Genomic DNA, 16,487 nt, shown 5'->3' on the forward strand with positions numbered 1-16,487 from the left:
TTCATTGTAATCAACTCCTTCTTTCTGAGAATATCCCTTACACACTAGTCTTGCTTTATTTCTGACAACCTTACCATCGTCATTAAGTTTGTTTTTGAATACCCATTTGGTTCCAATTACATTTTTATCTTTAGGCTGGGGAACTAATGTCCAAGTGTTATTTTTCTGAATTTGTTCTAATTCTTCTTCCATAACTTTAATCCAAAATTTATCTTCACATGTCTCATTAACAGATGATGGTTCTATTTGAGAAATAAGACATACCTTTTCATTTGCCAATCTTCCTCTTGTCATGACTCCTTTAAATTTATTTACAATTATTTGATCTTCAGAATGATTCAACCTTACATATCAGGGTGTCTTTGTTTGCTGTTGTTCTTCAGTTATTGTGGAATCCTTAGATGGTACCGAGGTAACTAGGTCTTCATTCTGTACCGGTGGATTTGGTGTAGGTTCATTTGTCACAATTTCTATTGCAGGTTTAGAGTCTATATACATTGAAGTTCCTCTGAATTGTTCATCAATCTTTACATTTGTACTCTCAACAATTTTCTGCAATCTCTTGTTAAAACATCTATATGCCTTGCTCTTAGATGAATAACCAAGAAATATTCCTTCATCACTTCTAGGATCAAATTTTCCAATATACTCATCTCTTCTAATATAACATTTACTTCCAAAAATTCTGAAATACTTAAGAGTAGGAGTATTACCAAACCATAGTTCATGAGGGGTCTTACCGGTTTCACCTTTGATGTGAACTTTGTTGAATGTATAGACCGCTGTGCTGACTGCTTCTCTCCAATATACATGTGGTAGATTTGCTTCTGATAACATACTTCTTGCTACATCCAAGATAGTTCTGTTTTTCCTTTCAACAACTCCATTTTGCTGTGGTGTCCGAGGTGCTGATAGCTGTCTTCTGATTCCATTCACTTCACAGAATGTATTAAAGTTCTTAGATGTGAATTCTCCACCTTGATCTGATCTTAAACATTTGATTTTCTTACCGGTTTCATTTTCAACCATTGCTTTGAATAGTTTGGACTTTCCAAGTGCTTCTGATTTTTCTCTGAGAAAAGTAACCCAACACATTCTAGAATAGTCATCAATGATTAGCATGAAATATCTATCACCTTGTAAGCTTTTAGTTCTAGCTGGACCACATAAATTAGTGTGAATCAAATCAAGAGAATTATTGGATTTTTCTAGAATACTTTTGAAACTAGCTCTAACTTGCTTTCCAAATTGACATTCCTTGCATATTGCGTTCTGAGGTTTGACAATTTTAGGTAGATCTCTAACTGCCTTAGAAGTACTGATCTTTACCATGCAATCAAAGTTTACATGACAGAGTCTCTTATGCCATAACCAACTTTCATCTATATGTGCAATCAAGCATGTCTTTTCACTATTATTCAAATGAAAGATATTACCTCTAGTCTGATTACCAGTTGCAATTTTCAAACCAGTTCTATTCATGATTTTGCATTTTCTATTTTTAAATTGTAATTGAAATCCTTTCTCAACTAATTGACCAACACTTAAAAGATTATGCTTTAATCCTTCAACATAGTAAACATTGTCAGTGTTATGCTTACCATCAAGAGATATTGTACCCTTACCTTTGATTGAATAGGCTTTGTCATCTCCAAATCTTACTAAACCTCCTTTGTATTCTTGAAAGTTCAAGAATTTAGCTTTGTCTCCTGTCATATGATGTGAGCATCCTGAGTCAATGATCCATTCATCCTTTATTTCAACTTTAGCTACTAGGGCTTATTCTACCGGTTGAGCAGTAGGTGCCGGTTGATCTTCTGTTATAGCAAAAAAAACCCATCCATTGTCTGCCAGATCCTCATCAGAATCATCAGTCACTCCTTCATCAACAATGTAACAAGTTTTGTCTTTGTTCTTCTTGAATCTGTATCTCTGATATTCAGGATTAGGCTTGTATGTCCTTCTAGCTTCTTCTCTTAGTCTAGCATGTCTATCAGGGCATCTTGAAGCCATATGACCAATCTTATTGCAGTTAAAACATTTAAAGGGTGCTTTACCTTCATACTTACTTCCAATTGGACCTTTAGGCATTTTCCTTGCAAATAGTGCTTCAAGTTCTTCAAGTTCTTCATTTTCTTTCCTGCTTTCTTCAAGTTCTCCTGCATAAAAGGCTTTCTAATTAGATTTGTCAAATGATGGAGCAGATGATGTTGATGCTTTAAAGGCTAAATCTATCTTTATAGTAGCAACAGGGCCAAATTCTTCAATTTCAAAAGCTGAAAGTTTCCCAATCAATGTATCCCTAGTTACTGATGTATTAGGCATTGTTCTTAACTCATTTATAGCAGTAACCTTCATTTTATATGCCGGTGGCAATCCTCTTAAGATTTTTGAAACAATTTCATCCTCACTTAAGGTTCCTCCACAACATTTAATACCCAAAACAATTTCATTTACTCTTTCCATAAAAGTAGAAATCCTTTCATCTTCTTCCATTTTGAGATGTTCATACCTGACTCGGAAGCTTTCAAGTTTTGCAATTTTGACTATGGAATCTCCTTCATTCAGTGTTTCCAAATGATCCCAAATAGCTTTAGCAGTAGACCTATCTGATAATCCCATGATTTGTTGATCTGATAATGTGCTCAAAAGTGCTTCTCTTGCTTTGCAATCATTTTCCTCATCTTTAGCCAAGGTAGTTGGACTGGGCTGACCAGCTACAACAACAGTGCAAACTTTCTTTGTAACTTCCTAGACATCTTTACCAATGCAATTTAGATGTGTCTCCATTCTAATCTTCCATATGCCATAGTTGGTTCCATCAAGTTTAGGACTGTCCTTCCTGAAATAATTAGTAGACATTGGATCTCCTCAAGTTGTTAAACTTCTGCAAAAGAGGACTTAGCTCTGATACCAATTGTTAGGTCCCAGAGACAACTGAGGGGGGGGGGGGGGGCTGAATTAGTTGTCAAATAAATTCAAACCCAAAACAACTTAACCAACTTAATTCTTAATACCAGTAAACCAGTTAAGTATGTCGGTAGATAGTTTTAACAGTTAATAGCTATACCGGTAAAGATTAATGCATGAAACATAAACACAAAGTCATCCACAACACATGACACCAATATTTGTATGTGGAAACCCTATAAGGGGAAAAACCACGATGGGAAACCTTACCCACAATCAGATGATACTACTGCAGATAGTAAGTGTACATAAATGGGGTTTGCACATGCAAAAAGGCCAACAACCTAGAGCTCACGGCTCAATCACAAAATGGGAGTCACACTGACTATAGTTGGATGGTTAAATTGAATAAGAATGTATTGCACAAAATAGCATCTTCATATGCTGGATTTAGTACTAGTGTAATGTTGATATGCTTTCACAAAAGCCTAACTTCACCTTCAAATGATGTCTTCATGTATAACTCTACTTAATCTCGCATATACCTTCACACAATTCTTTTTCACATTCCACATTCGATCTTACAATTAATATCTTACATTTATACCATAACCTAAGGCCAATTTTAGTAGGTTGGCTCTACAAGATATTATGATAAAATAATTTTACAAAAAATATAATGTTTGATGCAATAACCAAATGAACATGTTGGCTTAATGCATTTACAACAATAATTAATCATTTCCTTAGCTTGCCATGCTGATCTGGAAAAGATAAACCTGCCGGTGTAACCCTAGGTAACCCTGGACCTATTTGTTGGTAAAAGCAAATATGCAAATATGAATATACCAATGAACAAAAATCCAGGACAAGATGTCCAAAAGATGTCTTCGACATTACCAAGTGTCTTTCACATAATTCCGAGTGCCGGTGATCATTATATCCTGCCGGTGTACCATATACCAGTAACTGTGCAATAGTTACTTGCTTGCCGGTGAATGCTTCTAGATCTCCAAAGTGCTAGTGTTTTAGTAGGTGTTGACATCAATGACTGGATCTCCAAAGTTCTAGTGTTTTAGTAGGTATTGACATCAATGACAAAACCATACCAAAATACCAACATGGTGTTGATAACAGATATTATTTTAATGCTTAAAATGCCTCCTGATATTGTTTTGTCCACTTGAAAGTTACACCTTTCTTTAGAAGGTGTTGAAATGGTTGGCACTAATCTGCTAATTGTGTAATGAAGAACCTTATAGACTATAATCTTCCTTGCAAACTTCTCAGTTGTTTTAGTATTGAGGGTGTTGGCATTTCTAGGATTTCCTTCATCTTTGCGGGATCTATCTCAATGCCTCTGTTAGATGCGATAAACCCCAAGAGTTTACCAGATGTTACTCCAAACACACACTTTTTGGGGTTCAGTTGGATATTTTATTTCTCAAGACTATTAAAGATTTTGGCTAAAACATCAAAATGATCATCCCTAGTTTTTGATTTAGTAAAAAATTCATCTACACAATCTTCCATGATGTTATCTATTGTGTCATGAAACAAAGTGGTCATTTCTCTCTTATAAGTGGTGTCGACGTTGTTGAGATCAAATGACATCACATTCCAGCAATGTGCTCCCCTAGGACAAGTAAAAGCTATTTTATGTTGGTCCTCTAGTACAATCCTAATTTTATTATAACAAGAGAAACCATCCATGAGTGATAACATTTCATTTCCCAATGTCAAATCCATAATCATATCTATATTAGGAAGTGCAAAATCATCCTTGGGACAAACTTTGTTTAGGTCATTGAATTCAGTACAAATTTGTATGCCCCCAATGGGTTTAGTCATTGGTACTAAGTTTGAAATCCATTCTGCATAGTCTATGGGTCTAATGAAACCCACATCTAATAATTTTTGTAGCTCCACTTTGACTAACAGGGCTATTTGAGGGTGCATCTTCCCGAGTTTCTGTTTGTAAGGTTTCACTCCTGGTAGCAATGGTAGATAATGTAAAACCAATTCTAGGTCTAATTCTGGCATGTTAGCATATGACCATCCAAAATTGATGGGTCTTTGATTGAATAATTGTATAAGATTCTCCTTTTCCATAGGGTTTAAAGACTCCACCAAGTGTATTTTATGTATATTTTCAGCACCTCCAATGTTGATTTCTTCAGTTTCCTCTACTAGTAATGTCGATTGTTCCTAATCTATAGGTAGATCATCCAGTCTTCTTCTATTTGTATTTTATGTTTCATCCAAGTATTCTGGATTAGAAGAGGAGATTTCTTCTTTGAAGTATGCAGTCCTGTCTAGATCTACGAAGAAACCAACTTTGTGATCATCAAAGGGAAATCCATCTCTGGCACCTAGAAATTCAACTATAGCCTCATCATTTTCAAACCAATCCAAATGTGGTTGTTCTTCTTGCCCCTAGTATATTAGGTGAGGATACATAAGACAAAGGTCTTTGTCTTCAATAGGAGGAGATGCTACTGTTATCATACAAATCCCGTTATCAAATACATACTTGATTGATTTTGGATCAACTTGTATGTCCTTATATTAAATGCCATCATCTACATGTGATTGATTGTCATAGGCTCTAAATGTTGAATATGCGATACAACTTTGGATAGATAAGAATTCATAGTCATGGGAATCAATTCTACTTTCGATATATGTCTCTCTGTCTAATCCATCTTCATCAACTTCCTGAATTGGAGAAAGAGGAGTCTCAATAGTGTTGATGATGAATGAGATAGTTTCATGACTTGTAGAATCTTCTTCTAAGATAGAAGCCTCATTTAAAGATTAGATGAGAGATAGAGGCAATATAAAATTACCTTCTCTATGTTGCAAACAACAATGATGGAAAACTGAGTGGGGGGGTGAATTAGTTTTCATCGGATTAGCAAAGTTAACCTCAAATACAAATATGATTAACTACAACAATAACAAAGATAAGAAAATTGATAGCACAACACACAACACCAAGATCTTGATGTGGAAAACCAGGTTAAAGAAAAAACCACAGTGGGAACCTACCCACAATAAGATGATACTCTGCATTAGTATGTGAAAATAATTATAATGGAGAATGCACATGTATTCAAGCTCACTGCTCAAAATACAATAACCCAGAAGGCTACAACCCTCAAGGAAGGTTCACTACCTTACAAGGAAGTCTCACTAATTTAAAAAATATTTAGACAACAATCCAAAATCAAACGAACTAAAAGAATAGTATCTGCAAATGCTTGATGACAGTTTCAATTAAGCACATTTGTTTGCTTCACAATAGTTTAATCTCTATTTAATCACAATGTTGAGGGATGTATTTGCTTGTTCATACCTTTACCATTCTTTGATATTGCATACACTTCATTGACACCTAATTTACATGACTTTATCACCTATATATACCGATCATCAACCTTGACAACAAGGTCGGCTCAAACCCTCAACTCTCAATTACAAAATTACATCACACAATACAAAGATCAACCACCAGACCAATATTTTGATATTCATGACATAACATGGACCTAAACCAAATTCTCAAACAAGAAACACCACTGAAATCAACTCTAAGATCAACCACAACATGCTACACCACTTAAATCAACTCTAAGATCAACCACAACACGCTACACCACCAAATAGGTCTCATATCATGAAGAACACCGCTGGATTAAAAAAACCAAAAATCATGTACATCGATCAATGTAGATCATCAAAACAAATAGGACATAATTAGAAAACACCAGCAAGCACATTAGAATCATTTGTAATAGCTACACCAACACCACTTATCAAATCTTCATCGCTCAACATTTGAAACTCAATAACACTCAAACAACAACAACTGTCATGAGGAAACATAACTTGTAGAGCACCAAATCATGATCCATCTGAAAAGAAGATACACATGAACATCCCAAGAAATCTCCCAAAGCCACAACTCAATATCTGATCACACAAGAATATACCAAAGGAAATACCAAAATCTGCAAAGCATTGATCAGAAGAATGAAACTGTAAACCAAATCATATGATATGATCAATTAACCACCCAAATCATTGAAACCAATACAAAAAGATATAATGATACAAGAAATACTCCATATACCGAATGGTGATCCCAACGAACCAATCTGCAACCATTAGAGCAATAAATCATAGGAATATGTTGACATCAATGACAACAACATATCCTAGTAGTAGCAATGTACAACAATCTCCTCCTTTGGAATTTATGGAAACATATGGATGTGAAAAAAAATCAATGCAAAAGAAAGAAAACATATCAAACAAAATCCTCCTAAGATCAAGCTCACCAACAGTAGATAAGACAAATTTTCACATGCTTTCTCTCTCCCTTTGACATTAATGACATAAGTTCTCAAAACAAAAAACCAAACTCTCCCCCTTAGATAAACAAATTATGATTACAATTGGCTCAATTGAACTACAAATAGACTACTCCAATATGTTGGTATTTTTAGTCATTGTCATTTTGCATATAGATTGCATTAATGATATGTTGTCATTGATGTCAATTGAATCGGTGAAAGGTATTCATGATATTACATATATTATTGTTGATATTGCTTTTGTATTGTAACCAGTATGATAAACTTTGTGGAAGATGTTGTAAACCGGTATATGGTAGTTTGTAAGTTGAACAGGTGTATAAGGTTAAACCTTTTTATGTTATGTAAACTGGTAAACCCTACCTGTTTTTTTGTTGTTTTTAAACCCTAACCGATTAAGTTTGTTAGTTTATGATCTGATGTTGAGCAGTAATGATGAAGACACGTGTGATCATTGAATGAGGATAAGTTCAGATTGTTTTGGTGTGTTTTTTGATTGTCTTGGAAAAGAGCAAAGTGGATTGCATCAAATGAATAGTGTGTGATGAGTTACAAGTCCGATGAAGAGGTGATCATGGAGCGGTTGAAATTTTCTTGATTAATGTGAAGAGATTGTTATGATTTCTAACAATCAAGATTGTATTGACTTGTTTGTAATCTCAATAATGAGAATTAAGTTTTTGTTGTGTTACTGACCTAGTTGATTTGTATTTAAGGTCAATGAAGTTATTTGTAAAGGAGTTGGCAAAATTGGTAGAAACCAGTTGAGTGTGTGGTTGCCAAATTAGTGGATGGATCTGCAATTTGTGTAAAGGTAGATTGAAGCTTAAGAAGGATCTGATCAAGCAGATGTAGTGCTATTCAGACAGATCAAGAAAACCTGTTGTTTTCTAACAATTACATGAGAAATCAAAATCCCCTAACTGGGTAAGCTCTAACAAGCTTGGTTACTTTCTAAATCCTCTAAAAAGGTGGTCCATTAGTTTGGATTCTCAAATCCTCCAGCGAGGTTACTCCTAACAGGGTATTGTTCTTTTCATCAAGGCATATTTGTAAATCCCCTAATCGAGTGATTCCTAACTGGAATTAGTCCTTAACATGACTTATTGTAAAGCTTTAATAGGCTTGGCTCTTGATAGGTTGAACTTCAGAAGAGTTCAGATAGCCATCTTTGTGAGTCTCATCTCACCTTGGTTTTTACCTATTTGGGTTTTCCGTGTATAAATATTTGTGTCAAGTGGTGAATGTTTTTCTGGTTATGGTCTTATTTTTTGATTTGATTAACTACTTAACTATTCTGATTAAGGCATGATAACTGGAAGCATTAAGAGATGATAATGTTGATATTTGATTAAGTATTGTTGATGTTCACAAGATTGAAGTTGTTTATTGTTAAGTTGGTATAACAATCAAACTGGTTAATGTTGATTGATGTTGGTAATATTTGAGATATTATCTTGATAGAGTTATTTGATTGATAAGTTTATTTTGAGTTTGGGAGTTTGTATTAGTTTTTGAGTTTACTGACTCATCCCCCCCTCTCAGTAATCTACCAGATACTTATTTTTTCATCATATCATCACATTAGAGGAGCAACATAAACTCATCAATCCAGTCAAAAAGATAAGATTGTGAAGTCCACCAGATTGATGCAACTCAATGCATCTAGATACCATCAGGAAGGGTAGATACCCCTAACGTATCTATCAAATAGACAAATGTATTTGCAAGCAAAGGCTTGGTGAAAATATCAGAAATTTGTTCCTTTGTAGACACATACTCTAGCTTCACTTCCTCTTCACTTGACTTTTTCTCTCAAGAAATGATACTTGATTGATACATGTTTAGTCTTTGAATGTTGCACCAGGTTCTTTGACATATTAATAACACTAGAATTATCACAATATATGACAATAGGCTCATCATAGACAACTTTGATATCATTCAATATTTGTTTCATCCAAACTACCTGAGTGCAGTTACTAGCAACAACAATGTATTCAACTTTAATAGTAGCTAGGGAAATTGAATCTTTCTTCTTAGTTGCCCATGAAATCAATTTCTCACCTGAAAAGAATGCACCACCAGAGGTAATATTTTGGTCATCAACATCACCAACCCAATCAACATCAGTGTAAGCACATAACATGAAATCATCGTTCCTTAGATACCATACATCATAATCCATAGTCCCTTTCAAGTATTTGAATATCCTCTTTACATCAGTGACATGACTCTCTTTCAGATCAACTTGATATCTAGCAGCCATGCACACAACATTCATAATGTCAGGTCTAGTTTGGGTCAAGTATAATAGTCCACTGGAACCATAAATCTGTACAAGGTCTGATTAGCTTTTAGAGATTCATCATTCTTAGACAGTTTGCAGCCAGTCACCATAGGAGTTCCAACTAGTTCAGAATCTTCTAACCCAAACTTCTTCAGTAATTCCTTCACATATTTAGCTTGAGTTATAAAAATATATTTTATAGTCTATGAAATTTGCAAACCTAAGAAAAATTTCATTTCTCCTATCATAAACATCTCAAATTCTTTTTGCATATCACCGACAAACTTCATACTCAAGTCATCATCTCCTCCAAAGATAATGTCATCAACAAAAACTTCAACAGTCAAAATGTTATTATTCTCAATCTTGAAATATAGATTACTATCAGCAATACATTTATTAAATCAAAATTTTAGCAAATACTTACCCAATCTAGAATACCAAGCTCTAGGGGCTTGTTTCAGTCCATAAAGAGCTTTCTTTAGTTTACATACCATGTCTCCATAATTTGATAGTGAAAATCCATCAGGTTGCTCAATGTAGACTTCTTCCTTAAGATCACCATTCAAAAAGGCCGACTTGACATCCATCTGATATACTTTGAAATCCTTGTAAGCAACATATGCAAGTAATAGTCTAATAGCTTCAAGTCTAGATATCAGAGCAAAAGTATCCTCATAATCAATTCCTTCTTTTTGTGAATATCCTTTGCATACCAATCTTGCTTTATTTTTGACAACTTCACCGACTCCATTCAATTTGTTCATGAATATCCATTTAGTACCAATCACATTTTTGTCTTTAGGTCTAGGCACAATTTCCAATGTGTTATTCTTTTCAATCTAATTTAATTCTTCTTCCATAGCCTTCATCCAATTTTCATATTTGCAAGCCTCAACATCTTTAGGTTCAATTTTAGAAATCAAACATACCTCTTCAACAACTAGCCTTCTTCTAGTCATCACACATTTATTTTTATCACCAATGATTTGATTTTCAAAATGATTCAATCTTACATACCTTGGAGTCTTATGATTATTCTAATTTTTCAGGTTCATGCACCTCTTTATCGGCAACAACAATATCTGGATTAACAGTTTCTATAGGATCATTCTGCTTCAATTCTTCAGTCTGAATTCACTTTAAAACAACATCCTAATGATCATATCTGCATGCTCTGATTTCTTTTCCACAGTTCTCATCAACCTTCACATTTGCACTTTCCACTATCTTTCTCAATCTCTTATTGTAGCACCGATAGGCTTTGCTCTTTGTAGAATATCCCAAGAAAATTCCTTCATCACTTCTTGTATCAAACTTTCCTATATCCTCATCTCTCTTTATATAACACTTGCTTCCAAAAATTCTGAAATATCTCACAATGGGAACATGAACAAACTATAGCTCATAAAGAGTCTTACCAGAATCACCTTTTATATGCACTCGATTGAATGTGTAAACAATAGTGCTAACAAATTCTCTCCAATAGATCTTCAGAACATTCCCTTCAATCAACATAGTCCTTGCAACATCTAAGATAGTTCTATTCTTCCTTTATGAGCAGATAATTGTCTTCTAATTCCACGCTTCTCATAGAATAAGTCAAATTCATAAGGCCAAAATTCTCCTCCTCTGTTAGGTCTCATGTGTTTAAGCTTCAATCCTATTTCAGTCTCAACCTTTGATTTGAATATCTTGAATTTGTCCAATGCTTCTGGTTTTTCCCTTAAAAAGACAACCCACATCATCCTGGAATAATCATGAATCAGTAACATGAAATATCTATCACCCTGCACACTTCTTATTGCAGTAGGTCCACATATGTCAGTATGCACAAGATTTAACAATCCATTAGATGTATATTGCTTACTCTTGAAAGAAATTTGTGTTTGCTTTCCCATTTGACATTCCTTACATATCGGATTAGCAGGCTTAATGATTTTAGGCAAATATCTAACAATTTGAGTAGAACTAATCTTAATCATTGAGTCAAAATTAACATAGCACAATCTCCTATGCCATACCAAAATTTCATCAATCTGAGAATCAAGCAACTTTTCTCACGAGTATTCAAATGAAAGATATTACCTCCAGTCTTAGTTCCTGATGCAATCTCTATACCAGAGGCATTTAGGATCTTGAATTGCAAATCATAACCTTTGTTAACCATCTGTTCAACACTTTAAAATATTATGCTTCAAACCTTCAACATACAAGACATCATTAGTGTTATGCTTACCATAAAAGGAAATAGAGCCTCTACCACGGATCACACAAGCTTTGTCATCTCCAAATATTACTATTCAACCGTCATACTTCTCCATATTCACAAATTTGCTTTTATTACCGATCATATGATGTGAACAACCACTATCAATCACCCATTCATCTTTCTCTTCAACTTTAGTAGCTAAAGATTTTTCCTCAATAGTGTAGCTTGTAGAATCAACAGGTACCGATCCATCTTCTTTAATAGCACTAAAAATAATTTAATCTCTTTCTGATTCTTCATCTATAACACCTTCATCAACAACATAATAACTATTAGATAGTTCAAATAATTGAAAGACAACTGAGAGGGGGGGGAGGGTGAATCAGTTTTCATAGATTACCAGAACATTCAACAATTAAAATTTTAATACTGGAACCCAAAACATTAATACCAAAATGATTAAACCAAACACCAAAATAGCAGTTAAACCAATTAAGCATAAAAAATAATCAAAGAATAAATACCATCCACATGACACCAAGATTTATACATGGAAAAATCGGTAAAGGGAAAAACCATGGTGGAAAGCCTACCCACAGTCAGATAATACTTCTGCAGTAAGTATGTCAATTAAAATTGAGAGGAGGCCAAAAACCTAGAGTGCACTGCTCATCACAAAAGGAGTCTCACTGACTACATAGAAATCTAGACTACAATATGAAAGAATGAATGAACTGCAAAGATAACATCTCCTATGCGGCCCGAGTACAGTTCTGGTTAAGCTCAATATCAAAGGACTAAATCCTCTTACATAAAACCAATTCGATCTCCAATGATCGACCAAATCCTTTGGTTGAATGATATTACATTATTCACACATTACATATATATATCCCATTCCTTGACCATATACCTTGATGTTCTACAATGAGATCTTACATCATATATATACAAACCCTCAACCATAAACAATCAAGTTGAACACTAGACAATAAACCAATTACATAATTACAAAACATGTTGGCCTTAGATCAAACAAATAATATCCAACTCATAAGACATCCCGAAAAACACATCAAGAGGTCCAATCCACACATTACATTAAGCCGGTCCATAACCTAGATCAGCTGGGACCCAATATAGGTCCACATGCTAAAGCAATGATCTCCCATTTGCCAAGTCTCGAACATGATCACCAACAACATCCTGAATCCATACCAAAAGTTGCACCAACACATCTTATGCATATCATCAAAAATATTCATCAAAAGCTCTGCCAGTGAAACCCTTGCTGGAACCACAAGCCAAGCTTCCAAGCAAACATGATAGCATATGATCACCAGACCAAAACCAACTGATTGAATATGAACATGAGTATCATGAATAAGCCAATTCCATAACCAAACCATATCAGAGCATACCGAATCATAACGGATCCAATCCAACTAGAAACAATACAACCTACTGGGACTAGAAGGGTGCCGATAAAGCATCTGTAGCGTCCTAAAATTGTGACACTTGCAATTTCGACTGCATTTCGGTCTTCACGATGGCGACGCAACACGCAACCTGAATGGAGACCCCAAAACTTGCTCACGACACTGAAAACTGCATTTTTCATGCACCCTGGCCTGAACCTCCTTTGCACCCTGCTGTCCCGGAGGTGGGACCAGAGCGCCCAGTGCCCTGGTCCCTCAAGACCAGGGCGCCCAGTGCCCTGGTCCCTCAGGACCAAGGCGCCCAGCGCCCTGGTCCCTGGGTCCTATTTTGGGCCCGGTTTCCTAAGTGATATCGGGTCTTTTTGATTGCAATTTGGAAATATACTTCCCTGGTCGGCCTAAGGTCGGGAAAATCAGTCTATCAACCCTAATTGGCAAGTATATAAATGACATTTTCCTCTCTCATTCGATATGATGGAAAAGGCATGGAAACTATACTCAAGCATTCAAGCATTCAAGCAATTGATCATTTCAAGTCTCCATTCAAGGCTAAGTGTTGCATTCAAGTCAAGGATTCAACCATTGAAGAGGAGATCACTTATTACATACTACATACTACAACATACAACATCTAAACCTTCTCACATAAGGATACCAACATCCTTAGAACAAGGTATTAGTACTTGTTTTACATTACAGTCATTTACATTTACAGCTCTTGCTCATTTCTTGGTTAATTCCAAAACCGGGGTTTGACCTAAAGGCAAACCCCTAATCCCTAACCCCCCATCGTCTTCGCTTTTCTGTGTGTAGGTTGCAGGTACGCGGCTGAGATTGAAGATCTGGAATCCTTGTGCAGAGACGAACCGATCCCCCTTCGTTTCGCGGATTTTTCGGAGGACCGTGGCGCCGGGCGCCATCGTCCCGACAACTTTTTCTCAAATTTGCAGGACAGCGCCGTATCGACATTTTACTGCTAATTCCAGGTCCGCAGCTTCATCCTATAACCTAAACTCAGTTTATAAGCGAATCTTTATGACTTTCTATGCATCCTTAGCTTAATTTCATCAATCAACATTCTTTACAAAAGAGGGTAGCTTTGCTTTCCAAACCCTTGAAATTCATCTAGCATCCAATCTTACCTTGTGTGGGATTGGATCTTATGAGTTTCAACCCCTCTTTTGAATGTAAAGTCTTCCCCCTAAGTGAAAACCCATCGAATCCTAGCGAACCTCCCTTCTCTCTCCTCGGAGTTAGAAGAGGGGAGACCAACTAGGGTTCGACAACAATTTTCCGCTTTACATTTTGGTGAACCCGACGTGAACATCCTTTCTGATTTTTCATGCTTAGATCTGAAAATTGATTCCTTGATTACATTTCCATGTTTGATCTTTTGCAAAATTTTAGAGGTGATTGCATAAAAACCCTAAAATTTCTTTTTGAAAATTAAGCTTGTGAAATGTTTAATTATTAATGCTTGCTTCAGATCTGTTTTTCTATTATAAATTATCAATTCATATCTGTACTTTAATTTTGAAAATTAAGTGGTTAAATGTCAAAACCCTAATTTTTGAAACCCTCTTAATTCAACCTTTGTCCGACAATTTGACCGATCAAAACATCTCCAAATCAGCTGTAACTTTGGATTCTGTAATAAAATCACAATATCTTTCATCCCTGAAAATTTGGAAAAAAGTTGCGAGGACCGTGTTGCACTCCGAGCGCCATCGTCCCCGACATTTTTTCCAAAATTTCGGGAGCGAGATCTTGCTGTATTTTCCTGCTAAAATCCAGAATTTTGGCTGATTTTGTCAATTATAACACTTTCAAAATTATAGTCAAAGTTGGTCTTGTGATTGCTTGGTTTAAGGATTCTAATCATTCAAAAATCATTGAAATTGAAATTTTGTGTCAAAGTTGTGTTCTTACTGTCCTAAATCTGAAAAGTGTGTTTGCATTCATTCGAAATTTCAGTGCTTTATTCAAATTCTTGCAATTTGTGACTTTTGAAATTAAGTGCTTAATTACAACAACTTTGATTTCCGCTTTCAAAATTGAATTTTGTGTGAAATTGAGTCAATTTTTAAAATTCAAAACTTGCACTGCTTTTGACATTCCCTCTAAAATCATAAAATTCAAAATTTCAGTTTCCCTCTCTTTTTCAAAATTCAAATTTGGCATTTTTCGACAATCTTGATAGGGTTCAATTTTGAGATTGCAACTTTAATTTGGCCTATCTACAGATCGTAAAATCCCTCAATTTTTTTAGATTAGCTCTAAAATCATCATACCTTTCATCCCTGCAAATTTCGAAAAAAGTTGCAAGGACCGTGTTGCACTCCGAGCGCCACGGTCCCGAACATTTTTTCCGAAATTTCGGGAGACTGTTGTGATTGCATTTAACAGCTTAAATCTGGAAGATTGGCTGTTTTTACTGAAAATTGCTACCTCTAAGATCAAAATCTTTTCTCTCTCTCTAGTGCATGAGTTTTACAACAACAAGTCCTACTTACACTATTCCCGTTAGACGAAGCTGTAGAATTAAGTCTTTCCAAGGTTTAACTACCGAGGAGATGGAACCTAATTTGAGTAGCCTTTTTAACGAGGACATGGGTAATTCCTCTAATCCTCCTAATGATGAAGAAGCTCTCCATGAAGTTTCCATTGAACAACTTTCCAAATTGGATAACCAATTTGACGATTTTCACCAGTGGATGTCTCATGAGTATCCCGATAGTCAAGCTCTTCCTTTAATTGAGGGTCTAAAACGCATGCTTCAAAGTGATAAGAATGGAATTGATGTTTTGCGTGGTATTGCACACATTGTGGATTCGAATGTGATGCCTATGAAGAGTTGTGCTAAATCCTTAGGTTATACACAACCTCCTACACAAGTTAATCATTCTATTCCTTTGACCACTCCTATTGCTAGTATACCTACCTTTACATCAAACATCATGGCTACTTCTATACAAGACATTCCTCCTGTGATTACCAGTCATGGGGGAAATCCTCCTTCTTCAGTTAATCCTCTTCCTTCATTCAATCCAACTTCTTCGTACATTCCTTCAATGAGTGTTCCTATTACATCTTCACAAATGAACATGACGCAAGGGGGCAATTCATTTAACCATTCCATTCCTCCTTGTAGTGTTCCTCCTATCCAATCATCCCCTATGGTTGACTATCATAGGGTCCCACCACCTTACTCTTTACCTTCTTTCAATAACATCACACCTCCATCTCAATCTAACACA

This window comes from Cryptomeria japonica, chromosome 2 (assembly GCF_030272615.1).
Source record: "Cryptomeria japonica chromosome 2, Sugi_1.0, whole genome shotgun sequence".
NCBI lineage: Eukaryota > Viridiplantae > Streptophyta > Pinopsida > Cupressales > Cupressaceae > Cryptomeria > Cryptomeria japonica.